General features: G+C 39.6%; 1 protein-coding gene across 3 annotated transcripts in view; it reads right to left on the reverse strand.

Moving 5' to 3' along the window:
* Positions 1 to 26,241, reverse strand: part of FHIP1A (FHF complex subunit HOOK interacting protein 1A) — a 277,030-nt gene that overhangs the window by 193,161 nt on the left and 57,628 nt on the right. For all 3 annotated transcript variants that reach the window (XM_011710586.2, XM_011710589.3, XM_011710587.2), the window contains one exon: positions 1,991 to 2,115. The gene's annotated coding sequence lies outside the window, so the exon portion shown is untranslated. The remainder of the gene's footprint in view (positions 1 to 1,990; positions 2,116 to 26,241) is intronic.

The raw sequence follows: 26,241 nt of genomic DNA on the forward strand, positions 1-26,241 counted from the left end.
CTTCCAGAGTCCATCTTCAAACACATCTTCCACTTGGGTGGTTCTTGTTATGCTACCTTTAGTATCCAGCATCATTTCCTCGGAAGAAATCAATACACCCAACTGTTAGATCCTTTCATTATCCAAGTCAGTCCTACAACCACCTAAGCTACTCCCTCTACCTTCTTAGTATCCTTGCCAGGTCTTCCCATTTACATATATTTGCTTTTGTACTCTTCACATCCCACTCCCAAAGTCTCCTGCACAACTCAAAATAACCTCACATCTAAGGCAACAATATTTGGTTTCTGACCTTTTCCAAACCAGTATAAATATCATTCTATCACTCATGCTGCTTTCTAGAAGAGGCAAGAACATGTTCCAAACAACTTCTGCTGTACAGACAGGTGAATGGTTGTAAATTATTCCCAGAATTCATGAGTGGCTAATTTTTTATCATAAGACTGTTGATTCTGCTTAGGACCTTGAAATTAAAGCTCCCTTAAACATCAGAGGATCTCTCATTGGTTGGAGTTAACTGGGAAAAAGCCCTGTAACAGGGGATACACACACACATTCCGACCTTAAGACCAAAACTCAGAGTTCATCAGAGTCAAATCCCAAATTTAAAAAGTCATTACCCAATGAATGACTAACATAAAACTTAAACATAGGCTCAATGCCTATTAACAATTATTAAATCTTAGTCTAAAATGAGCTCCAAATTTATGCAATACCACTTTGTTCCTGAAATATCTTAATTAGAAACCGAACTTCATGAGAATTCCTACACGGACATAAAATAGCTATTTATGATTATCAGCTTTTCTTTTCCTTATCTTAAACTGTCTCTAAAATGATAGACTTGGAAGAGTAGGGGGAAGGGAAGGTTAGGGAGAGATTTCTTAAAGGACACAAAACTATAGCTAGATAGTTAACTAGTCATTCTACCATGGTATAGAACAGGATAACTTATTCCTCTTATCTAGCTCTAATTTTGGATCTGTTAACAAATCTTTCCCTAAGCCTCCCTTCCCCACACTCTTCCCAGAAAAGCACACAATCATAAATAGCTGTTTTGTGTCTACACAATAACTTGCACTAAATTTTTTAAAATACAATGATCCTAGGTAGGGGTCTGATTTTACTGGACCAGAATGTCAATCTCTGTTGACATTCACTTGCAATATGCAGATTCCCAAGTCCTGCCCCTACCATTCTGATTCTGATTTTGACACACTAGTTTCAGGCCTACTAATATGAAATTTTTAATGTGCATTTTAAACAAGCACTCTAGTAACACTTTGGGAAATATTGCAAAACACCCCCGCACCCCCACAAGAAGATTATTTATAAGAGGCAAATTATAAAGCCTTAGAGGTATATCTAGTAAGGAAGTTTCTGATTAACATAGGAACTCTTCTACGATACTAACAGATTGACTTACTGATTTTAATAAGAAAGAATATCAACATTTATACAGTCAAATAAATCGTATATGCCTCTGTAAATTATGAAGCCTGATCAATTATTTTAACAATACTACCATTACTTGAAACTCAGAGTCACTTCTTAAAATTTATTTTCAATACAGTGTATGAGTCTTCAAATTACAAATTACAAAAAGGAAAATTGGTTTCCTTATGTTATTGCTCCTTCTTGGTTTTGATCAAAATTAGAGAACCCCAGGTATGATCATCACCCAAGCTCTAAATGAGTTTAGACTATTTTCTAAGTATATCCTTACAAGGTTGATATCTGCCACTAGAGAAAACAAGATGCTTAGAAGAATGCTACCAGAGGGTCAAGATGCAGTTCTTAAGAAAAGATTTTTTTAATGCTTTGCATAGAGGATAGAGTATAGCCTCTCCCTAAGACATTTTAAACAAGACAATGTTCACTTGGATGTGTAAGTTCAAGTAGACTTGCTTTAAAAAAAAAAAAAAAAGTATAACATATTACTGAGCACTACTGAACACATGTCAATAATAATGAGAAAAGAAGACATTACCTGGGGCTGCTGTCTTCAATAACCTACTGCTGGGTTGTATTTGCTCACTTCACTCTTCAGAGGAGCGGAAAGATTTCTCTAACATTTAGCTCTGCTGGAAACCCCTAGAAGAAGACTTTAAAAATCTGTGAAGAGGAATAAAAATAATAATTAATAAACTGCAAAATCCAATCTGAGTATCTCTACTTTTTCTCTGCTCCCGTTTACCACTACATGTTGTACACTGAGTGGGTTCTCCCAGTGTGCATTTGTCTTCACCATAAAAAAATAAATAAATAAGCAAAAAGCAAATCTTTATTTAGAAATCTGAATGCTAGCCAAAAATGAGAAACTCCTGCTGGGTAACAGAAAATAGAAAAGGATTCTTCCATCTTATAAGATATGTCAAACAATTATGTGCTTCTTTTAGGAGTGAAAAAAAGTGTGAAAGTAAATCCACATCCATGGGTCAACAGCATCATATTAAGATAATAATGATAGCATAATATAAAATAGCAAAGAAAGGAGCACAAAAAACTTTTTATAAACAATTTCAAAAAATGTACAATATTCCCAGATATTTCCGAGTAACTCTGACCTCTCTAGATACTGACACTCTGACCTTTCTAGATACTGACAATTCAAAGTTCAGGTTTTTGCCACCCAATGGGCAAAGTCTACTTTGGTCTTAGACACACATCTCCTATCATCAGGTCTAACTGGCAAGATCAGATGTGTCACTTAATGCCTATCCTACAACCAGAAAAACATGAGCTTGAAGAGAAGTAAGCTGGGAAATTATCCTACCTGGGAGAAACACAGAACAAAACCTAGAGGTGTCCAAGAGAGCAATAAGAACATCTAGAGAGTCTAACCCTTAGCAGTTAGCCAGAATCTAACATAAATACTAAACAAAACCACAAAGCCACTATTCAGCATCACAATAAGTGGAAGCCAGAGAAAATGTCCAAGAGAGTACATTTTTTAAGGAAATCATAAATACTATACTTAAATTTAAAACACAGAAACAGGCTGCTATGCCTACGGAGTAGCCATTCTTTTATTCCTTTACTTTCCTAATAAACTTGCCTTCACTTTACTCTATGGATTTGCCCCCAATTTTTTCTTGCGTAGGTACAAGAAGCCTCTCTTAGGGTTTTAAAAAAATAAAAAATAAACATGGAAACAATTTAAATGCCAATAACTGAGGAAGTCAGTTTGTCACAAGCTGTACATTTGCCACAACCACATAATTGACTTAATCACAATTCTGTCGGCCATTAAAAACTTTTTATTCCATAATATGTATATATAAATATACTTCAAAACATCAGGCTGTACATAATACATACAATTTTAGGTCAATTTTTTAAAGTAATTTTTAAATAAAAAAGAAATATGCTATGAGTTATAATAAAATGGGAAAATGTAGTTTATAATACAAAGTGGAAAGAAAAAGCAGAGTACAATGTTGTAATTACATATGATCACAACTACTTATGCAAAAGAAAAAAATAAGATGCAATCTCTTCTGATATACTTACAAATAATAGGTAAAATAGTTCCTATCTTTAGATGGGTTGAGGGGAGCAATTAAAGTCAGAGCCCTGTACAACAAATATGTCTTTTTGAAATCTCTATACAGCCATGATTTCTCAAGCCCCAAAGGGTAAGCCACTCATTCACATAATTTTTCTGTAATAGTCCAATATAATAAAAGATGGCCCTAGAAGTCTTTACAAAAGGTGTTGTGTATGTGTGTTTAACCTATGTGTGTATGTGTGTCAAAGGCTTAGAATGTACCTTTTCTTATAACAAATATTTTGTGAAAAGAAAAAAATGGGGGTAGGGGGACACAATGTGACCTAAATCTTCAAAACTAGACACAGGAGTAACAGTGGCCAGGCATGAGAAGAGTGGAGTATGAAAAGTAAAGGATAACGTTCTGCATGCAAAAAACAAATTCTTCATATTCAAATTTCCTCAATACCCTCAAATCAGCCTTCTTCGCTCTAATCAATTAATCATTTATTAACCACCTGGGAACTACTAGTTCCTCATAACAAAATCTCAGGCCATTTAATCGCAAGGGGTTTTACAAGTAACAGAATTCTCCTTTTTCCATACCCCACATGAACAGTTTTATCATCACGTGCTGGAGAGATACAGGCTCTTTTACCTCCTCTTAAGAATTACAGATTGCTGCCAGATGCTCTTCAGGTGATTTCAAGGCTTTTTCATCTTGCAACTTGTGAATTATGAAAGGGCATCCCTAATTCATGAGAAATACTTCTCCCATCTCAGTGTCCATTATTATATATCCTCCCCTTACACTCTACAATTTTAGGCACTCGCACACATATGCTTTTACTTAGGTAATAAGGCATTGCTGGGTATCAGTTAAGGGCTTTACTAAGAACCACTCTTATATTTTACCATCATGATTCCGCCAGCAGCAACGCTTCATGACTTCAAAGGAAGCCAAGTCCTTTGACAGTAATGCACAGAATGACATCGAAAGCAAGGTTAAATGGAACTCAAGTAAATTGAAAGAACTCTCTTAAAATTCACGGTTCTTGATAATTCTCTTGGTTGTCATCTCATTTAAAAACAAAATATGTCTCCTGCTAAAAAGGGGAGAAGTTGGCAGTTAACAATTCAGTCATACTCAAATCTCTCCCCAGGCAAATGCTTTCCTTCTAACAAAACATTCTACCTCCACATAATAAAATCAAATTCAGGCTCACAGTCCTTCTGTGTAATAGCTATATCACATCCCTAATTTCAACAGAGGAACAAAATTTAAAGCTCATTTCCAAATGGCATAAATTCAGTGAATTTAGACCTCTACTATGTCAAGTTCAGAAATATGCTAATAGGCAGAGAGTACACAAAAGCACAGCAAAACCACCAAATGAACACTTTGTTGGGGTGGTGAGAAAGAATTAATATCCACATCATGGATTTCTCCATACACTAGAGAAACAAATGGGGGTGGGGTGCACATTTATACAGGAGGTGTGGATTATCCATAGCATTGTATTAATTGATCTGTAATATAATCAAACGCTTTCCTGGAGGATAATTAACCAACCAACCAATGAAGAGAGAAGTTTCAAACAATTCAACAAGTTTTCAAATACATGAAGCTGACTATGAGCTAATTATTGAATAATTTCATTCTCAAAAAGGATTGAACTGGGACAGGTAATACATTACATTCACATGTGGAAACTCCCATAGTAGAACAAAATATTCTACACAGGTCTACAAACTTCACTGATTCCATTAAGCACGCTAATAATAACTTAAAGTCTTAAAATGAATGAACCCATACTGATCACTTAAATGCAATCCCTGAGTTTTACAGAGGATAAAACTGAAGCACAGAGATGATGAGTGACCTGTTCAAAATTAAGTTGTGGTAAAAGATGAAGACAGAGGTAGAAGCCATGTCTTCTAAGCCTCACAGTAATACTGTCTTCTCCACATTAAGCTCACAATTCCTCAACAATGTATCCATTAAGTTGATTTCATTCCTCCTCTCAACAGTAAACCTTCTAAAGCTTTAGGAAAAGTTGAACCAAATGAAGCTTCAATCTTCAATTTCCATTCAATCAATCCCTAAGATTTCACATTAATTACATACAATTCATTTTTACCCAAGAAACTCAGTGTAATTTGGGTGACTTTGGGAGGGTCTCAACTACAAAACAAATTCATGAATTGGTGCACACCACGAGGGAAGGAAAAAAAGCAGGCAGAGACCACAAGTATCTTAGAAATACACCAAGAATACTGACTTATTAAAATGAATAATGAAGGTGAATGAAACCAAATTCTAGTATTAAAGCGATGTTTCCCGATGTGACAACTACTCATAAGGTGGTTTTTTAAAGTAGTCATTGTTTAAGGTTCTGTAGTTAAATAAATTTGGGAAAATGCCACATTCTAAATGTTCTTCTTGAATATTTACAAAGCACAGTATGTGTATTAAGGCTCTAAGAAGGCCTTGTAGAAAATAAGTTTGCTTAGTTTTGTTCAGCCCAATATTATTTGACATCTTTGGTTTGCAGAGCTAGTATTGACAACCTCCAAGAAATATACTTCAGGAAGTATATACAGCATTCTTGGTGAAAAACCCAAGTCTGACACTCATTAAGCAGTATTTATAATGAGATGACCTCCCTCTTCCAGACTTAGCTGTTAAAAATCAACTTGTGAGGCAAAGGAACTTTGTTTTTACAATGAAAATCGCCACCACCACTAGCATGTAATAAGTGCTAAGAGCAAGGCATGTGCTACGTGCAGATTTTTTTTGAAATGAGGCTAGGCATGTCTTCAGCCACCAAGTTAGCTTTCCCAGAAATTGCACCTTTTCATAGATAAACAAAACATCTTGTATAAACCATTTTTACACAAATAAACATATTATACTATTTTATACATTGGCAATGTTTCCAAATCGGTACATAAAGAGAATTCACTGGTGTGAATTTTTATGACCGCACATTTTCAAGTGTACAGCAGTAACATAATGTATTGATTCAGTATCCCATTATGAGCATTAGGGTGTTCCCAACCTTTAGCCATTATAAACACTACTACAATGAGTACCTTTGTACATAATTTTCTCATGCATGTAATAAGTATATACAGTATATGCAGAATACATTCATAGTTTGTATGAATGTTTGTATGTCTAGGACTGTGTTTTTATATCTAGGATAATTTTCTAAAATTGAAATTCCTGGACAAAGCAATATGAAATTTTTCATATTATACATTTTGCCAATTGCCCACTAAATAGACTAATGTTTTGCACCTATACGCTCTACAGAACAGGTTATAAGACTGTAATCTTTGTCCATCTAACAGTGATAAATGGTACCGTGGTGTAGTTGTAATGTGCATATCTATGATAATGGGTGAAGTTAAGCATCTTTCCATATATTTAAAAGCCACTGTTATTTCCCTTCCTTTAGACTATTTGTATCCTTAGTCCACTTTTCTTCTGGGTTGTTGGACTTTTTCTTATGGATTTTTAGGAGCTTTTTTTTTTTTTTTTTTTTTTTTTTGAGACGGAGTCTCGCTCTGTCACCCAGGCTGGAGTGCAGTGGCCGGATCTCAGCTCACTGCAAGCTCCGCCTCCCGGGTTCACGCCATTCTCCTGCCTCAGCCTCCCGAGTAGCTGGGACTACAGGCGCCTGCCACCTCGCCCGGCTAAGTTTTTGTATTTTTAGTAGAGACGGAGTTTCACTGTGTTAGCCAGGATGGTCTCGATCTCCTGACCTCGTGATCCGCCCGTCTCGGCCTCCCAAAGTGCTGGGATTACAGGCTTGAGCCACCGCGCCCGGCTTTAGGAGCTTTTTATTAAGAAAATTAGTCCCTTCAAGATTTGAGAAGCAAATATTTTCCCCAATTTTCTTGTTCCTTGAAGTATGCAGAAGCTATTCAGGTTTTTTAAAAAATGTAATCAAATATATCAATCTCTTCTTTTATGGCTTCTCAGTTTTCTGTCTTACTTAGAAGGGCCATATGTACGTACTCCAAGATTATAAAATAATTTTCCCATGTTATTTTACAATCTAGTCTATACTTTAAATTTGTTTATCATAGATTGATTTTTGGCTTAATATTTGAGATACTGCTGCAAATAGTACCTTTTCCCCCAGACAGCTACCTGGTTATTCCTCAGTTATGGAACTGAGCAACTTTACCCAACTAATTTGAAATACCACCTTTATCATATGCTAAATATGGTATCTGGCAATACCAATGTTTCAATTATTGTAGACTTACTAAGCTAGATTTTATTCTCTTTTTCAGAATTGTCCTATTTGTGGTTGTTTACTTTTCCAAATGACCATAGAACCAAGTTGCTTAGGGCCCCCAAAAAATCTGTTGTTATTTTTACAGGAATTACCTTAAAATACAGATTCACAGAGAATTGGCATCTTCGCATCCAAAAATATGATGGGACCTTTCCATGTTTTCATATCTTTTTTTCACACTTCAGGAGCATTTTTAAATGCCTTCACATATTATTTTCTTAAGTTTATTCTTAGGTGTTTCATCCTTTTTATGCTAATGGCCTTTTTCCCAATATATCTTCTAACTGGTTGTTAGCATATATGGAGGTTATGAATGTTGACACATTACTTTGGCATCCAGGCACATTTATAGATTATCATATTCTTCATAATTAGTTTTTCATTTTATTCTCTTGGATATTCAGGTCACATATTCCCATTATTTGCAAACAACATTCATTTACCTCCTTTCTGATTTTTATACCTTGATAACTTCATTTTTTTCTCTCATCCAGCAGCACTGGTTTATGATTCCAAATACCATTAACAATTAGTGAAAACAGTATTCTTATTTTGGGTTCTGATGTTTATGGAAATGCTCTCAAATTTCCTATTTAGGCTCAGATGGTTTTGGGTTGAGATGAACATACTTTGCTTTGCTAAGGGTATTTTCCTATTATATTTTGAAGGGTTTTTATAAAATCAATAATAGGGCCAGGTGCAATGGCTCCAACTGTAACCCCAGCTCTTTTGGAGGCTGAGGTGAGAGGATTTCTTAAGGCCAGTAGTTCAAGACCAGCCTGGGCAACATAGCAAGACTTTGTCTCTACCAAAAAAATGAAATAAAAGAATTAGCCAGGCATGGTGGTGCACACCTGTAATGTCAGCTTCCCAGTTACTCAGGAGGCTGAGGTGGGAGGATTGTTTGAGCCCAGGAGTTTGAGGCTGCAGTGAGCCATGATCATGCCACTGTGCTCCAGCCTGGACAAAAGAGTGAGACCCTGTCTCAAAAAAAAAAAAAAAAAAAAACGGCCGGACACGGTGGCTCACGCCTGTCATCCCAGTACTTTGGGAGGCCAAGGCAGGTGAATCACGAGGTCAAAAGATCGAGACCATCCTGGCCAACATGGTGAAACCCCGTTTCTACTAAAAATACAAAAATTAGCCAGGCGTGATGGTGGGCACCTGTAGTCCCAGCTACTTGGGAGGCTGAGGCAGGAGAATTGCTTGAACCAGGAAGCGGAGGTTGCAGTGAGCCAAGACTGTGCCATTGCACTCCAGCCTGGTGACAAAGCGAGACTCTGTCTCAAAAAAAAAAAAAAAAAAAAAAAAAAAATCAATAATAGAGATTGAATTTTACCAAATGCCTTTTCTATAAAAAATAATCAGATGACTTTTTTCTATTTATATTTAGTAATATGATGAACCTTTCTTGCATGCCCAAAATAAACCTCAACTGTTACAGTATTTTATTCTTTTAATATGTATAAAGTACATGTTAAGCATGTTATTTCTTAAGCAGTCCTACAAGCTGGGCACTATTACCATCCTGCTCTGCCCCTCCTTCACCCTACTTCAGCCACTTCAGCTACACTGGCCTCTCCTCACTGCCCCTCTGACACACCAAGCTTGTTCTCACCTCAGGAATGTGCAACTCCTGCCAGACTTGCTATTCCCTGGAGCCTCTAACCCCAGATATCCTCATACATCATCCTCCTCTTCATTTGTGTCTCTGCTTACATATGACCTATTTATGGAAGCCTTTCCTGTCTACCCCACATGAAACAGAAATCGCTTTCCAATCTTACCTCTACCCCTGATGCTGTTTCATTTTGTCTGTAGCAACTGTCATCATCTCATATATATTCACATGTGGAAAATACACGAAATGTTTAATTTCTTTTAATTTACATTCCATTTCCCCATGAATTGAAGCTCCATGACAGCGGAGATTATTCTCTTCTTTGCCCATTGCTTGCTTCCCAGCACCAAGAGTGGGCCTGGCACGTGGGAAGTACTTACTGTTTATTGAATGGATGAACAAATGAATGAATGGATATTTATTTTATACATAAGAAAACTGAAGCTTACAGAAATTAAGTAACTAAAATCACACAGAAGCACAGCTGAGACTAAAACCCAAGTCTAACTTTCAATTCCTGACCCTTAACCATTAAAACAAATGACAGGTGACTTTAGCCCACTGAAAATGCTCATATAATCTTACAAATTCTAAAGTACAAGTTAATGACACCATTGTTGAAAGCCTGAGGAAACTTGTATAGACAGCCCCTGTACAAGGTAAGCAAAAGAATCAGAGGATGGCCTCCAAAGAATTCCTTGGACATTATGGGAATTACATTGTTAGCTTTCCTACTGACACCCATGAGCCTCACAGCAAGCATCATGAAGCTGTGACCTTCATCCGCACATGCCCTTGTATATCCAAAAGATAAAACTGGACGCTTTGGGGCCGAATGGCCGATAAACACGTGTTTATTACTGGCATGGGCAGACACACATACTAAAAGTACCATTTCCCAGGGGACTAGCCATATTATGATGGGTACAGACACTAAGGATTTAGCTTTGAAAACACCATTTGCTCTTCCAAAGCCGAAGAATCTTCTGTGATTTCAACAGGCAAGTTACAATCAGGTATTGTTAATGTTCTTTTCCTCCTCTATCACTGGGATACTTTCTTTCCTTCAGACGTCAGGCTAAAAACAAAATTTCACAAGTCTCCATTTCTCACACTAAACAGTACAGTATATTTTTTTTTTTTTTTTTTTTTTTTTTTTTAGAATTTAATCAAACCCTAAATTTTAGAACTGTGGGGTTGATCCAACATTGCAATGTGTCACATTTAATTCCATCAATGTAAAGCATAATGAGCAAAGATTGAGGTAGTGAGGCATAATTAAATGTTTTGAACCTGTGAATTTCAAAAGCAAGGCCCATTTGTGTTATTTCTAAATAGTAAATAAAATCATTTTCCAACATTTTACTATCAAATTATAGTAATTTTTCCACCAGTACACACTTGAGGGAAGCCACAAAAGGACTTTTCCAACAGTTCATTCTGTTATTGCTCATAACCTTCTAAATACTTCTCCTCATTGGCTTCTATTCAAAGGTAAATGGAAAGCAGTAAAATTTATGGAAAATATATTCAACTGCTTAAAATACATCAACCAAAAAAAAAAAGATTTTAAAGCTGTATTATGAGTTGTGAAACTGCATTGCCTTCACTTACCTTTCAGTTTCATTGGTAGGTAACAAAACTGACAGACTGGTCAAGTTCCAAAACATCCCCTACACAGAGCCTGACTCTTCCATCTCAAATTCTCACCTTGGTCAAGGCCAGAGTAAACACTTGTCCTTCACATTTTTACACAACATCACTTTGTATGCTGCAAATACAAGCTTTCATACCAGAGAGGAAGCAAATTCCAGGACACTGGAAAGACTTCTACTCTCTTAAACCAGTCTGTTGATTGTTCCCTTGACTTTCTCAACTGTCAAGATGGTGAAAGGAGGAAAAGGATCTTTCTGTGAAACTGTAAAGTATAACCAGATACGTTTGCCCTTTAAGCTTTTCACACAGAGAGGTAAAATAAAACTCAAGTCTAAGTTTTAAAATTTAGCTATGAAAATTATATTCTAGCACTAGACAAAATATTGCAAGATTTTAATAAAATAAGATTATTAAAATCAATTTTTACATTTCATGGTCCAAGGAGAGACATCAAAGAATGTTTAAGTAACATTTTAAAGATACTATACTTTATAAAGTTAGGAAAAATGACAATTGCACCAGTTCAGAAATGCCTTAGAGTAGGGAAATGAAGCAGCATTAACTATTAATAAAGCTAGAGTCCTAAAATAAATTTTTTAAAAAAGATTAGCATTGAGAAAAAACTCACCTTAATAAAACTCAGCTTAATAAGGGAAAGTAGTTTATTCATCTTGCATAATACCATTTCATTTTATTTAGTCCTTTCTCTAAGGATTCTAGAGATCTTTATGAACATTACCCAGCTAATCCTTCATTTACCAGTATAAAAGGAAAAGACATTGACTGCTATTACATTTACAAACATGCAAGAGATAACAGCAACAACAACAACAAAAAACAGAGAGAGGGAGATAAAATTTCAGGAAACTTCAAAGCAAATAAGACAGTAAGTAGACCCTTTCCTGGCATGGGTTTTTTGGAAGGGAGAAAGGTGAAATGTACAATAAAAACAAATATGTGCAATATTAAGACTGGCTTAAGTAAGCAAGGAGATTTGGAGTTTATTGTGCAATGGTCTTGCCACAGACTTGCAGGAAAAAATAGCTTGGTATAAACCCAGTCTACATTTCAACATTCAAAAATAGCTTTTTTATACCAAGTCCTAAATGTGCTACATGTTTTATAATCCCAACAAATACACTAACTTCAGGAATCACCACTTACATTTCTGCCTTTTGAATGTTGGAAGCAAGAACAGAGTGGCTGACAAAATTCTAACTTTCATATGATATCCCTAACAGAGTAAACATTAAGACAATGAAGTAGTTGCTACAAAAAAAAAAAAAGCAAGGCAAGAGGAAAAGATTCCACTATTTTCAGAGGCAGGCTCAGAGAGGAAAGTGTAATAAACATCCTTGGCAATCACAGGGCACCTTGCAACATGTTTCTATTAATATTTGTTTACATGTTTTTATCCCCACAGGAGGCTGTGATCTCCTTGAAGGCAAGGACTTGGCTTTATAGCACCCAGCCTATCAGCCATCAAAGTCAAAAAAATGGGCCAAGTGTTGAGTCAATAAACTTTTCTTAAATTCTCTTGACCAAAAATACTCATAGTGTTTGTATTATGTGAATTTTATCTCACACTTTTTTAAAGTACCAAAAAAAAAAAAATCATGGTCTGAATACATGTTAAAAGCCAACTAACAGGAAAAGAGCTGTTTTACATTATTAGGGCAAAGCTATTTTGAAATCAGATCATAAGTAACCAGACTCTAATTTAATGGTAATATGTTTTTCAATAAACAATAAGCCCTCTAATCACATATGTATTTCTTAACCCTACATATGTCCAGTGTCCGTCCAGACAAAGGAGTATACAACTGCAAAATACCCTCAAGTTATGGCTTCTCACAATTTGCAATTGCAAAAATGTGGAACCAACCCAAATGCCCATCCATCAAGGAGAAGATAAAGAAACTGTGGTATATATACCATGGAATACTACACAGCCTTAAAAAGGAATGAATGAATGGCATTCACAGCAATCTGGATGAGACTGGAGAATATTATTCTAAGTGAAGTAACCCAGGAATGGAAAAACAAACATTGTATGTTCTCAATCACAAGTAGGAGCTAAACTATGAGGATGCAAAGGCATAAGAATGATACAGTGGACTTTGGGGACTAGAGGGGAATGGGTGGGAAGAGGGTAAGGGATAAAAGACTACAAATTGGGTGCAGTGTATACCGTTCAGGTGATGGATGCACCAAAATCTCACAAATCACCACTAAAGAACGTACTCATGTAACCAAACACCACCTGTTCCCCAATAACGTACAGAAATTTAAAAAAAAAAAAAAAAGAAAAGAAATCTCCCATGTGTTTACCATATTGTGTAAGCACTCATTTGGGCTAATAAACGTTTCTAAAAAGATCTTAGATAAAAAATTACAAAACATAGGCAACAAATAAAAATTAGAATATAAATTTTCTTTTAAAAGTTATGGCTTCTAGGTCTGCTGATTGGCATGCTGTTGAAATTATAATTTACCTTCCTCATTTAGGTGTAAACAGATTCCATAATACTAGGTTCCACCATAGGAAGAAGAGATTCAGAGTGCTGCTTTGGTGGGTTTTTTTTTTCTTATTGGAAAAAATACGGTAAAGTTTAAAAAAAAAAAAAAAAAAAAAAAAAAAAAGGAACAATTCCAAGAGAGTTCCAGAGTTAAAAGGAACTTTGAGGAAATCTAGGGAACTGCTTTGCTTCAGGCTCCCTCCTCTCCTCGTATCTTGAATCTATTATGCTTCCAAGAAATGTAAAGACCACCACACAGGTTGGAGGACTGATTGGTAAATGGCTCTGGAGTTCCTGAACCAAGCACTTGTCCCTCATTTATATGCATTTGTTGATCCCCAGATAAGGAATCCCCAGATAAGATTCCCTCAGATTGAAACAGCAAAGAACCTCATTGAAGTAAAAATGTGATCTTTGGTATTGTGCCCCAATTTTGAAAGGTCAAGTCCACGCCAGCCAGTATTGTAGGCAATTAGCTAACATCACGCCTACTGTCTCTGCCCCACAAATTAAAATCCTGGAGCAAAAATACAATAAGGCCACAGGCCAAAGAAAGGAAAATGAAAACTTCAGTAGAAGGATGCAAAGGGCAAAGATATTATTATTGATTACCCAGTCTAAACTCATAATACTGACATCAATGACTAGAAGAATACAGAGCTTTCACATGATCTGTCAGATTTCACTAGATAGACTGCAGGATGTCAGGGCAGGAACCCTCTTTTCTTTATTCTTATTGTATTACACAAACCCTAAAATTAATATCGATATTTTGTATGTCCCCAAGAAACTGTCTGAATGACATTAATATGCATATTCCTCATAAAAAGATGAAGTCATTTGTTCAGAGTTCATTGTCACAATCAATCCTCTAACTTGGCAGCAGAAAGAAAAATCACCCACACTCCACTAATACCTTTTTTACTGACCCGATAGCAGGGAACTGAAATAAATGACTGACATCTATTCAGTGACCCCACTGAAGTAAAAGAGGAATTCAAGTCTGAACAAGAATATTTATAAGAAGTTTTCTAAGCACAAATATTCCTTTTGGAAAATGCTCTGGCCCCAAGCCTCAACACAAATGTCTTTCCTATGACAGCCTGTCTTAACACACAGCATCTGTTTATCGACTAAATCATAGATATAACACATTTGCAAAGTAAAAATAAATTAAATATCTATACACACAGCTTTCTTTTCTACACTATTAATCAAAAAGCACAAGTGCAATATGCTGAGGCACTAACCTCTGGCTTAAAGACAAACGGAATTACCCTATTGCTCTACCACACGTTGTTTAAAAATGCAGAGCACAAATCTTAAGTTAATTTGTCACTTGGAAAAATCACTGTGCTTTTATGATGAGAATTCATTTATGAGAAGCTCTTAGCACAGTTTTCCCCTTAACCTTCTCAATTTATCTTACATTTGCTACTTTTCCACAGCAAACTTTTATGTGCAATTTTAAGGCTGTGTAGTGTAAGTTACAAGGGCACTAGTCTTTGAAACCCAAAGAACAATCTAATGAAAATGAGGTGATGCCACCAGCTGGCAATGATTTGCCGTCTCCTGACCCGACATCCTGAAATACATGATTGAACAGGATTTTGAAAGATATCTGTGGAAGACAAAAGAAGAGGGGTTTTATTTGACTGTGAAATGGGGAAATTATATCTGTATCTAACTTTTGTTTTAAAAAAAATTAAGGAAAAGCAAAAAAGAAATCCACAATTTTAAAATGATCCATTTCCTTTAGAGACAATAATGATTTAATGTGCCAGTAAACAGTCTTTTAGACATAATGAACTTTTGAGACTTTTCTAGGCATCATTCAAGCATATTTGGAAGCAATCAGAGCATGAGCATAGTGGGAGTGTCCAAAGCTTTTACGTGATGGGTAAACCTAGTTTTTAGTGATGTCATCACCTGTAAGCCTCAGTGTCATCACCTGTAAAAATAGGGCTAATATCCTCCTGCTCTATATATCTCACAATATCAAATTTTAAAAAGAAGCTATACCTGAAATTACTGGATAAGATGGAAAGCACTATCCAAATGCATTACTATTGCTGACCGTAACAAGCATGCACTGTTCTCAAACACCAAAAACAGAAAACAAGATTGCACAAGTATAGAACCAGTCTTACTCGACTTAATGTACACAGTAACGCCTGAGTAGACAAGATAGGCTAAAATAGGATTGTGAAATTTAAGCCAAAAGGTTAAATTTCCAGTTCAAATGGCTGCAAATCTTGTGAACACTTCTTAAAGCTATTATTCAAAAGCAACTAAAGCAATGGTAAATCAGCTTTTTTGAGGGAAGAGAGTGAAAGGCAATAGAGCCTTTTCAGAATCTCATGAAGACTATTGACCTTCCACTTACAGTACAACCACATATTGAACCAAAGCTTATTTTTCTGCTCTCAGGGGTGATTCTTGGGATCCCAGGCTAGGAATCCCTTACTGCAGGATAATGAATAACTGTCTAGTGAATCACAAAGACACAGAGAACAGAAACAGGTTTATAATTATAACAAAGTACCCCAGATAAGATGATCATGATTACATAGGTGCTGCCCTTAGGAAACCCTCCATCAGACCTTCACAGTAGACATGCAGCTGAAAGGTCTACAATTCCCAAGTTACTTTAGCAGTATTCAGACAAACGAGGACCTGGTAAGTTAAGCAGAAAATCACTTCCTTTGATAAATGACCAGGCCTCCAACTAAGGTAACATCTAAAAATTAGTGTACATACACATCCAGTGGCTACTTTAGAATTTCTACAGAAACGATGAGTGGGGTGGCAATCTAATTGGAAGTCCAACCTAGGGTATTAGTTTTGAAGCTAAAGTTGCCTGAGAGTTCACGTAAGAGTGAAAAAAATACTGAGTTTCCATAGCAAAGCAAGAAGAATGCTAATAGAAAGGGGATGCAGGGTTAAGGCACCCCAGGCCAGCCTTTGGCATTGCCACTGGATTCACTGACACCAGTGGTTCTCAAACTGTAACATGCAACAGAATCACCCAAAGGGTTTACTAAATATAAATTGCTTGGGCTCCACCCTCAAAATTTCTGATTCAGGAAATCTAGTCACAAATTTGTATTCTTTTTTTTGAGACGGAGTCTTGCTCTGTCACTCAGGCTGGAGTGCAGGGGCACGATCTCAGCTCACTGAAAGCTCTGCTTCCCGGGTTCACGCCATTCTCCTGCCTCAGACTCCTGAGTAGCTGGGACTACAGGCACCCGCCACCACATCAAGCTAATTTTTTTTGTATTGTTAGCACAGACAGAGTTTCACCGTGTTAGCCAGGATGGTCTCGATCTCCTGACCTTGTGATCTGCCCACCCTGGCCTCCCAAAGTGCTGGGATTACAGGCGTGAGCCACTGTGCCCAGCCTTTTTTTTTTTTTTTTTTTTTTTTTAACATTCCGGGATACATGTGTAGAATGTGAGGGTTTGTTACATAGGTATACATGTGCCATGGTGGTTTGCTGCACCTATCAACCCATCATCCTGGTTTGAAGCCCCACATGCATTAGTTATCTGTCCTAGTGCTCTCCCTCCCCTTGCCCTCCACCCCCTGACAGGTCCTGGGTGTGTGTTGTTCCCCTCCCTGTGTCCATATGTTCTCATTGTTCAACTCCCACTTATGAGTGAGAACATGTGGTGTTTGATTTTCTGTTCCTGTGTTAGCTTGCTGAGGATGATGGCTTCCAGCTTCATCCATGTCCCTGCAAAGGACATGATCTCATTCTTTTTTATGGTTGCATAGTATTCCATGGTGTATATGTACTACATTTTCTTTTCTTTATCTAGTCCATCATTGATGGGCATTTGGGTTGCTTCCATGTCTTTGCTATTTTTAACAGTGCTACAGTAAACATACGTGTGCGTGTATCTTTATAGTAGAGTGATTTATAATCCTTTGAGTACATACCCAGTAATGGGATTGCTGGGTCAAATGGTATTTCTGGTTCTAGATCCTTGAAGAAATGCCACACTGTCTTCCACAATGGTTGAACTAATTTACATTCCCATTAACAGTGTAAAAGTGTTCCTATTTCTCCACAGACTCACCAGCAACTGTTGTTTCTTGACTTTTTAATAATCACCATTCTGACTGGCATGAATAGATGGTATCTCATTGTGGTTTTGATTTGCATTTCTCTAACGATCAGTGATGTTGAGCTTTCTTCGTATGCTTCTTGGCCACATAAATGTCTTCTTTTGAGAAGTTTCTGTTCATATCCTTTGCCCACTTTTTTATAGGGTTGTTTTTTCTTGTAAATTTGTTTAAGTTCCCTTTAGATTCTGAATATTAGACCTTTGTCAGATGGGTAGACTGCAAAAATTTTCTCCCATTCTGTAGGCTGCCTGTTCATTCTGATGCTAGTTTCTTTTGCTTTGCAGAAGCTCTTTAATTACACTCCATTTCTCAATTTTGGCTTTTGTTGCAATTGCTTTTGGTGTTTTCGTCATAAAGTCTGCCCAGGCCTATGTCCTGAATGGTATTGCCTAGTTTTTCTTCTAGGGTTTTTATGGTTTTGGGTTTTACATTTAAGTCTTTAATCCATTTTGAGTTAATTATTTTTATAAAGCATAAGGAAGGGGTCCAATTTCAGTTTTCTGCATATGGCTAGCCAGTTTTCCCAGCACCATTTATTAAATAGGGAATCTTTTCCCCATTTCTTGTTTTAGTCAGGTTTGTCAAAGATCAGATGGTTGTAGATGTGTGGCGTTATTTCTGAGGTCTCTGTTCTGTTCCATTGGTCTATATGTCTGTTTTGGTACCAGTACCATGCTGTTTTGGTTACTGTAGCCTTGTAGTTTACTTTGAGGTCAGGTAGTGTGATGCCTCCAGGTTTGTTCTTTTTGCTTAGAACTGTCTTGGCTATATGAGGTTGCTCTTGGTTCCATATGAAATTTAAAGCAGTTTTTTCTAATTCTGTGAGGAAAGTCAAGGGTAGTTTGATGGGAATAGCACTGAATCTATAAATTACTTTGGGCAGTATGGTCATTTTCACAATATTGATTCTTCCTATCCATGAGCACGGAACGTTTTTCCATTTGTTTCTGTCCTCTCTTATTTCCTTGAGCAGTGGTTTGTAGTTCTCCTTGAAGAGTTCCTTCACGTCCCTTGTAAGTTGTATTCCTAGGTATTTTATTCTCTTTGTAGCAATTGTGAATGGGAGTTCACTCATGATTTGGCTCTCTTCTTGTCTATTTTTGGTGTCTACAAATGCTTGTGATTTTTGCATATTGATTTTGTATCCTGAAACTTTGCTGAAGTTGCTTATCAGCTTAAGGAGTTTTTGGGCTGAGACGATGGGATCTTCTAAATATAGATCATGTCATCTGCAAACAGAGGCAATTTGACTTCCTCTCTCCCTATGTGAAGACCCTTTATTTCTTTCTCTTACCTAATTGCCATGGCCAGAACTTCCAATACAATGTTGAATAGGAGTAGCGAGAAAGGCCATCCTTGTCTTGAGCCAGTTTTCAAAGGGAATGCTTCCAGCTTTTGCCCATTCAGTATAATATTGGATGGGTTTGTCATAGATAGCTCTTATTATTTTGAGATATGTTCCATCAATACTTAGTTTATTGAGAGTTTTTAACATGAAGGGATGTTGAATTTTATCAAAGGATTTTCTGCATCTATTGTGATAATCATGTGGTTTTCGTCATTGGTTCTGTTTATGTGACGGGTTACTTTTATTGATTTGTGTTTGTTGATCCAGCTTTGCATCCCAAGGATGAAGCCTACTTGATTGTGGTGGATAAGCTTTTTGATGTGCTGATGGATTTGGTGTGCCAGTATTTTATTGAGGATTTTTGCATGGATATTGATCAGTGATATTAATCTGAAGTTTTCTCTTTTTATTGTGTCTCTGCCAGGTTTTGGTATCAGGATCATGCTGGCCTCATAAAATGAGTTATGGAAGAGTCCCTCCTTTATCAATTGTTTGGAATAGTTTCAGAAGGAATGGTATCAGCTTCTCTTTGTACCTCTGGTAGAATTCAGCTATGAATCTGTCTGATCCTGGACTTTTTTTGGTTGGTAGGATATTAATTACCGATTCAATTTCAGAACTTGTTATCAGTCTATTCAGGGATTCGATCTCACTGGTTTAGTCTTGGGACGGTGTATGTGTTCAGGAATTTATCCATTTCTTGTAGATTTTCTAGTTTATTTGCGTAGGGGTGTTTATAGCACTCTCTGATGGTAGTGAGAGGTGACAGCGTGCTGGCAGCCCTTGCTTGCTCTCAGTGACTCCTCGGCCTTGGCGCCCACTCTGGCTGTGCTTAAGGAGCCCTTCAGCCCACTGCTGCACTGTGGGAGCCCCTCTCTGGGCTGGCCGAGGCCGAAGCCGGCTCCCTCTACTTGCAGGGAGGTGTGGAGGGAGAGGAACGGGCGGGAACCAGGGCTGCGCACAGCGCTTACAGGCCAGCACGAGCTCTGGGTGGGCGCAGGCTTCGTGAGCCCTGCACTCAATGAGCAGCTGGCCAGCACTGCTGGCCCCGGGCAGTGAAGGGCTTAGCACCCGGGCCAACAGCTGCAAAGGGTCCACCAGGTCCCCCAGCACTGCCGGCCCGCCCATGCCACGCTTGATTTCTCACTTGGCCTCAGCCGTCTCCCCGCGGGGCAGGGCTCGGGACCTGCAGCCTGCCATGCCCAAGCCCCACCCCCTCTGTGGGCTCCCACGTGGCCCGAGCCTCCCCGACGGGTGCCACCACCTGCTCCTCAGTGCCCAGTCCCATCAACTACCCAAGGGCTGAGAAGTGCAGGCACACAGCAGGAGACTGGTGGGCAGCTCCGCCCACAACCCCAGCGCGGGATCCAGTAGGCGAAGCCAGCTGGGTTCCTGAGTTGGGTGGGGACTTGGAGAACTTTTATGTCTAGTTGGAGGATTGTAAACACACCAATCAGCACTACGTGTCTAGGTCAAGGTTTGTAAATGCACCAGTCAGCACCCTGTGTCTAGTTCAAGGTTTGTAAATGCACCAATCAGTGCTATGTGTCTAGCTAATCTAGTGGAGACTTGGAGAACTTTTGTGTCTAGCTACAGGATTGTAAATGCACCAATCAGCACTGTGTCTAGCTCAAGGTTTGTAAACGCACCAATCAGCACCCTGTCAAAATGGACCAATCAGCTCTCTGTAAAACGGACCAATCAGCTCTCTGTAATATGGACCAATCAGCTCTCTGTAAAATGGACCAATCAGCAGGATGTGGGTGGGGCCAGATAAGGGAATAAAAGCAGGCTGCCCCAGCCAGCAGTGGCAACCCACTTGGGTCCCCTTCCACACTGTGGAAGCTTTGTTCTTTCACTCTTCATAATAAATCTTGCTGCTGCTCACTCTTTGGGTCCCCGCTGCCTTTAGTAGCTGTAACACTCACCACGAAGGTCTGCAGCTTCACTCCTGAAGCCAGCGAGACCATGAACCTACTGGAAGGAATGAACAACTCCAGACACCCCGCCTTTAAGAGCTGTAACACTCACCGCAAGGGTCCATGGCTTCACTCCTGAAGTCAGCGAGACCATGAACCCACCAGAAGGAAGAAACACTGGACACATCTGAACATCTGAAGGAACAAACTCCAGACTCACCATCTTTAAGAACTGTAACACTCACCACAAGGGTCCGTGGCTTCATTCTTGAAGTCAGCGAGACCGAGAACCCACCAATTCTGGACACATTTTGGTGACCCAGATGGGACTATCACCTATCACCAAGCAGTGAGACTATCGCCAAGTAGTGAGACCATCACCTATCACCAACCAGTGAGACCATCACCTATCGCCAACCAGTGGGACTATCACCAATCGCCAGGCAGTGAGTACCATCGGACCTCTTTCACTTGCTATCCTGTCCTATTTTTCCTTAGAATTTGGGGGCTAAATACCAGGCACCTGTCAGCCAGTTAAAAACGACTAGCATGGCTGCCAAACTAAAGACATGGGTGTCAGGCTTTCTGGGAAAGGGCTCTCTAACAACCCCCGGGGGTTTGGGAGCACTGGTTTGCCTGGAACCAGCTTCCGCTTTTCCTGTACTTCTGGGCTGAGCTGAGGGTTGACAGAGAGGAAGGCCATTCAGCTCCAGGGTCCTGACAAGTTGGTTGACCCTGCAGCCATGAGCGGAACTCTCAAAGGGATGTCACCCAAGTGAGACTCACCCATCTATCCTATCTATCCTGACCTTTGCCCCCTGGGTCCTAATGCCTGCCAGACAAACTTCCTCTCACCTCTCTTCTCCAAGGCTAGTCCTGCTTTTAAAAATCACTTCCTGGCTCTGGTGCTTTTCTAGTTTCTCCTATAAGAATGATTTCTAGTATAAACTCCAGGACTCTGTTACCTCCTTTAGGCACCTGGCCTCACCAATCAGAAAGCCCCATGGTAGGGGGGACTATCTGGAATTTTAGGATCCCTCCTCAGACTAACAGACCTAACAAAAGCTCTTCCTGAAGCTAGGATATGGGGAGCCTCAGAATTATATCCTTCCTATTCATATAAGTGAGAACAAAAGGTGTCATTCTTCCAATCCTGGAGATGCCTTCCCTCCCTCAGGGTATGGCCTTCCACTTCATTTTTGGGGCATAACATCTTTATAGGACATGTGTAAAGTCCCAATATTAACAGGAGAATGCTTAGGAATCTAACAGGTTTTCAAGAATGTGTCAGTAAGGACCACTAAATCCGATTTTTCTCGGTCTTCCCTGTGGTCTAGGAGGACATGCAAGAGTACAGGTTTTCAAGAATGCATCAGTAAGGGCCACTAAATCTGACCTTCCTCAGTCCTCTTTGTGGTCTGGGAGGAAAACTAGTGTTTTTGCTGCTACGTCAGTGAGCGCAACTATTTCAATCAGCAGGGTCCAAGAACCATTGCGGGTTTTTGGGCAGGGGTTGTTTCTGCTGCTGTGTCGGTGACTGCAAGCAATCCGATCAGCAGGGTCCAGGGACCATTGCGGGTTCTTGGGCAGGGGGAGAAACAAACCAAACCAAAATCGTGGGCAGTTTTGTCTTTCAGATGGGAAACACTCAGGCATCAACAGGCTCACCCTTGAAATGCATCCTAAGCCGTTGGGACCCATTTGACCTGCAAACCCTGAAAAAGAGGTGGCTCTTTTTTTTCTGCACTATGGCCTGGCCCCAATATTCTCTCTCTGATGGGGAAAAATGGCCACCTGAGGGAAGTACAAATTACAGTACTATCCTGCAGCTTGACCTTTTCTGTAAGAGGTAAGGCAAATGGAGTGAAATACCTTATATCCAAGCTTTCTTTTCACTGAAGGAGAATACACAACTATGCAAAGATTGCAATTTACATCCCACAGGAGGACCTCTCAGCTTATCCCCACATCCTAGCCTCCCTATAGCTGCCCTTCCTATTAATGATAATCCTCCTCTAATCTCCCCTGAACAGAAGGAAATAAGCAAAGAAATCTCCAAAGGACCACAAACTCCCCCAGGCTATCAGTTATGTTCCCTTCAAGCTGTAGGGGGAGGGGAATTTGGCCCAACCCGGGTACATGTCCCTTTCTCCCTCTGTGATTTAAAGCAGATCAAGGCAGACCTGGGGAAGTTTTCAGACGATCCTGATAGGTACATAGATGTCCTACAAGGTCTAGGGCAAACCTTCGATCTCACTTGGAGAGATGTCATGCTATTGTTAGATCAAACCCCAGCCTTTAATGAAATGAATGCGGCTTTAGCTGCAGCCCAAGAGTTTGGGGATACTTGGTATCTTAGTCAAGTAAATGATAAAATGACAGTCAAAGAAAGGGACAAATTCCCTACCAGTCAGCAAGCCATCCCCAGTATGGATTCCCACTGGGACCCTGACTCAGATCATGGGGCTTGGAGTCGTAAATATCTGTTGACTTGTGTTCTAGAAGGACTAAGGACAATTAGGAAAAAGCCCATGAATTATTCAATGATGTCCACCATAACTCAGGGAAAGGAAGAAAATCCTTCTGCCTTCCTCGAGCAGCTATGGGAGGCCTTAAGAAAATATACTCCCCTGTCACCTGAATCACTCAAGGGTCAGTTGATTATAAAAGATAAGTTTATTACCCAATCAGCCACAGATATCAGGAGAAAGCTCCAAAAGCAAGCCCTGGACCCTGAACAAAATTTGGAGGCATTATTAAACCTGGCAACCTCGGTGTTCTATAATGGGGACCAAGAAGAATAGGCCCAAAAGGAAAAGCAAAATCAGAGAAAGGCCACAGCCTTAGTTATGACCCTCAGACAAACAAACCTTGGTGGTTCAGAGAGGATAGAAAATGGAGCAGGCCAATCAGGCTTGTTATCAGTATCGTTTGCAAAGACACTATAAAAAAGATTGTCCAATGAGAAAGCAGCTGCCCCCTCGTCCATGTTCACTTTGCCAAGGCAATCACTGGAAGGTGCGCTGCCCCAGAGGACAAAGGTTCTCTGGGTCAGAAGCCCCCAACCAGATGATCCAGCAACAGGACTGAGGGTGCCTGGGGCAAGCGCCAGCTCTTGTCATCACCCTCACTGAGCCCCGGGTATGTTTAACCATTGAGGACCAGGATATTGACTTCCTCCTGGACACTGGCGTGGCCTTCTCAGTATTAATCTCCTGTCCTGGACGACTGTCCTCAAGGTCCATTACCATCCGAGGAATCCTGGGACAGCCTGTAACCAGGTATTTCTCCCACCTCCTCAGTTGTAATTGGGAGACTTTGCTCTTTTCATATGCCTTTCTTGTTATGCCTGAAAGTCCCACACCCTTATTAGGGAGGGATATATTAGCCAAGGCTAGAGCGATTATCTACATGAATATGGGGAACAAGTTATCCATTTGTTATCCCCTACTTGAGGAGGGATTCAACCCTGAAGTCTGGGCAGTGGAAGGACAATTTGGAAGAGCAAAAAATGCCTGCCCAGTCCCCAAATCAGGCTAAAAGACCCCACCACTTTTCCTTATCAAAGGCAATATCCCTTAAGACCTGAAGCTCATAAAGGATTACAGGATACTGTTAACCATGTAAAAGCTCAAGGTTTAGCAAGGAAATGCCCTGCAACACCCCAGTTCTAGGAGTGCAAAAACCGAATGGTCAGTGGAGACTAGAGCAAGATCTTAGACTCATCAATGTAGCAGTAATTCTGCTATATCCAGTTGTACCCAAGCCCTATGACCTGTTCTCTCAAATACCAGAGGAAGTAGAATGGTTCACGGTTCTGGACCTCAAGGATGCCTTCTTCTGTATTCCCCTGCACTCTGACTCCCAGTTTCTCTTCGCCTTTGAGGATCCCACAGACCCCCACACATTCCAACTTACATGGATGGTCTTGCCCCAAGGGTTTAGGGATAGCCCTCACCTGTTTGGTCAGACACTGGCCCAAGATCTCAGCCACTTCTCAAGTCCAGGCACACTGGTCCTTCAGTATATGGATGATTTACTTTTGGCTACCAGTTTGGAAGCCTTGTGCCAGCAGGCTACTCTAGATCCCTTGAACTTTCTAGCTAATCAAGGGTTCAAGATGTCTAGGTTGAAGGCCCAGCTCTGCCTACAGCAAGTCAAACATCTAGGCCTAATCTTAGCCAGAGGAACCAGGGCCCTCAGCAAGGAATGAATACAGCCTATACTGGCTTATGCTCACCCTAAGACATTAAAACAGTTGCGAAGATTCCTTGGAATCACTGGCTTTTGCCAACTATGGATCCCCGGAAACAGCGATATAGCCAGGTCCCTCTATACTCTAATCAAGGAGACCCAGAGGGCAAATACTCATCTAGTAAAATGGGAACCAGGGGCAGAAACAGCCTTCAAAATCTTAAAGCAGGCCCTAGTACAAGTTCCAGCTTTAAGCCTTCCCACAGGAGAAAACTTATCTTTATATGTCACAGAGAGAACAGGGATAGCTCTTGGAGTCCTTACTCAGACTCATGGGACAATCCCACAACCAGTGGCATACCTAAGTGAGGAAACTGATGTTGTAGCAAAAGGCTGGCCTCACTCTTTACGGGTAGTTGCAGCAGTGACTGTCTTAGTGTCAGAGGCTATCAAAGTAACACAAGGAAAGGATCTCACTGTCTGGACTACTCATGATGTAAATGGCATACTAGGTGCCAAAGGAAGTTTATGGCTATCAGACAACCACCTACTTAGATACCAAGCACTACTCCTTGAGGGACCAGTGCTTCAAACACATACGTGCGTGACCCTCAACCCTGCCACTTTTCTCCCAGAGGATGGGGAACCAATCAAACATGACTACCAACAAATTATAGTCCAGACTTAATGCCGCCCGAGATGATCTCTTAGAAGTCCCCTTAGCTAATCCTGACCTTAATCTATATACTAATGTTCATTTGTGGAGAATGGGATACAAAGGGCGGGTTATGCCATAGTGATATAACCGTACTTAAAAGTAAGCCTCTTCCCCTGGGGACCAGTGCCCAGTTAGCAGAACTAGTGGCACTTACCCGAGCCTTAGAACTGGAAAAGGGAAAAAGAATAAATGTGTATACAGATAGCAAGCATCCTTATCTAATCCTATGTGCCCATGCTGCAATATGGAAAGAAAGGGAATTCCTAACCTCTGAAGGAACCCCCATTAAATACCACAAGGAAATTATGGAGTTATTGCACGCAGTGCAAAAA

The sequence above is a fragment of the Macaca nemestrina genome, chromosome 3 (assembly GCF_043159975.1).
Source record: "Macaca nemestrina isolate mMacNem1 chromosome 3, mMacNem.hap1, whole genome shotgun sequence".
Lineage (NCBI taxonomy): Eukaryota > Metazoa > Chordata > Mammalia > Primates > Cercopithecidae > Macaca > Macaca nemestrina.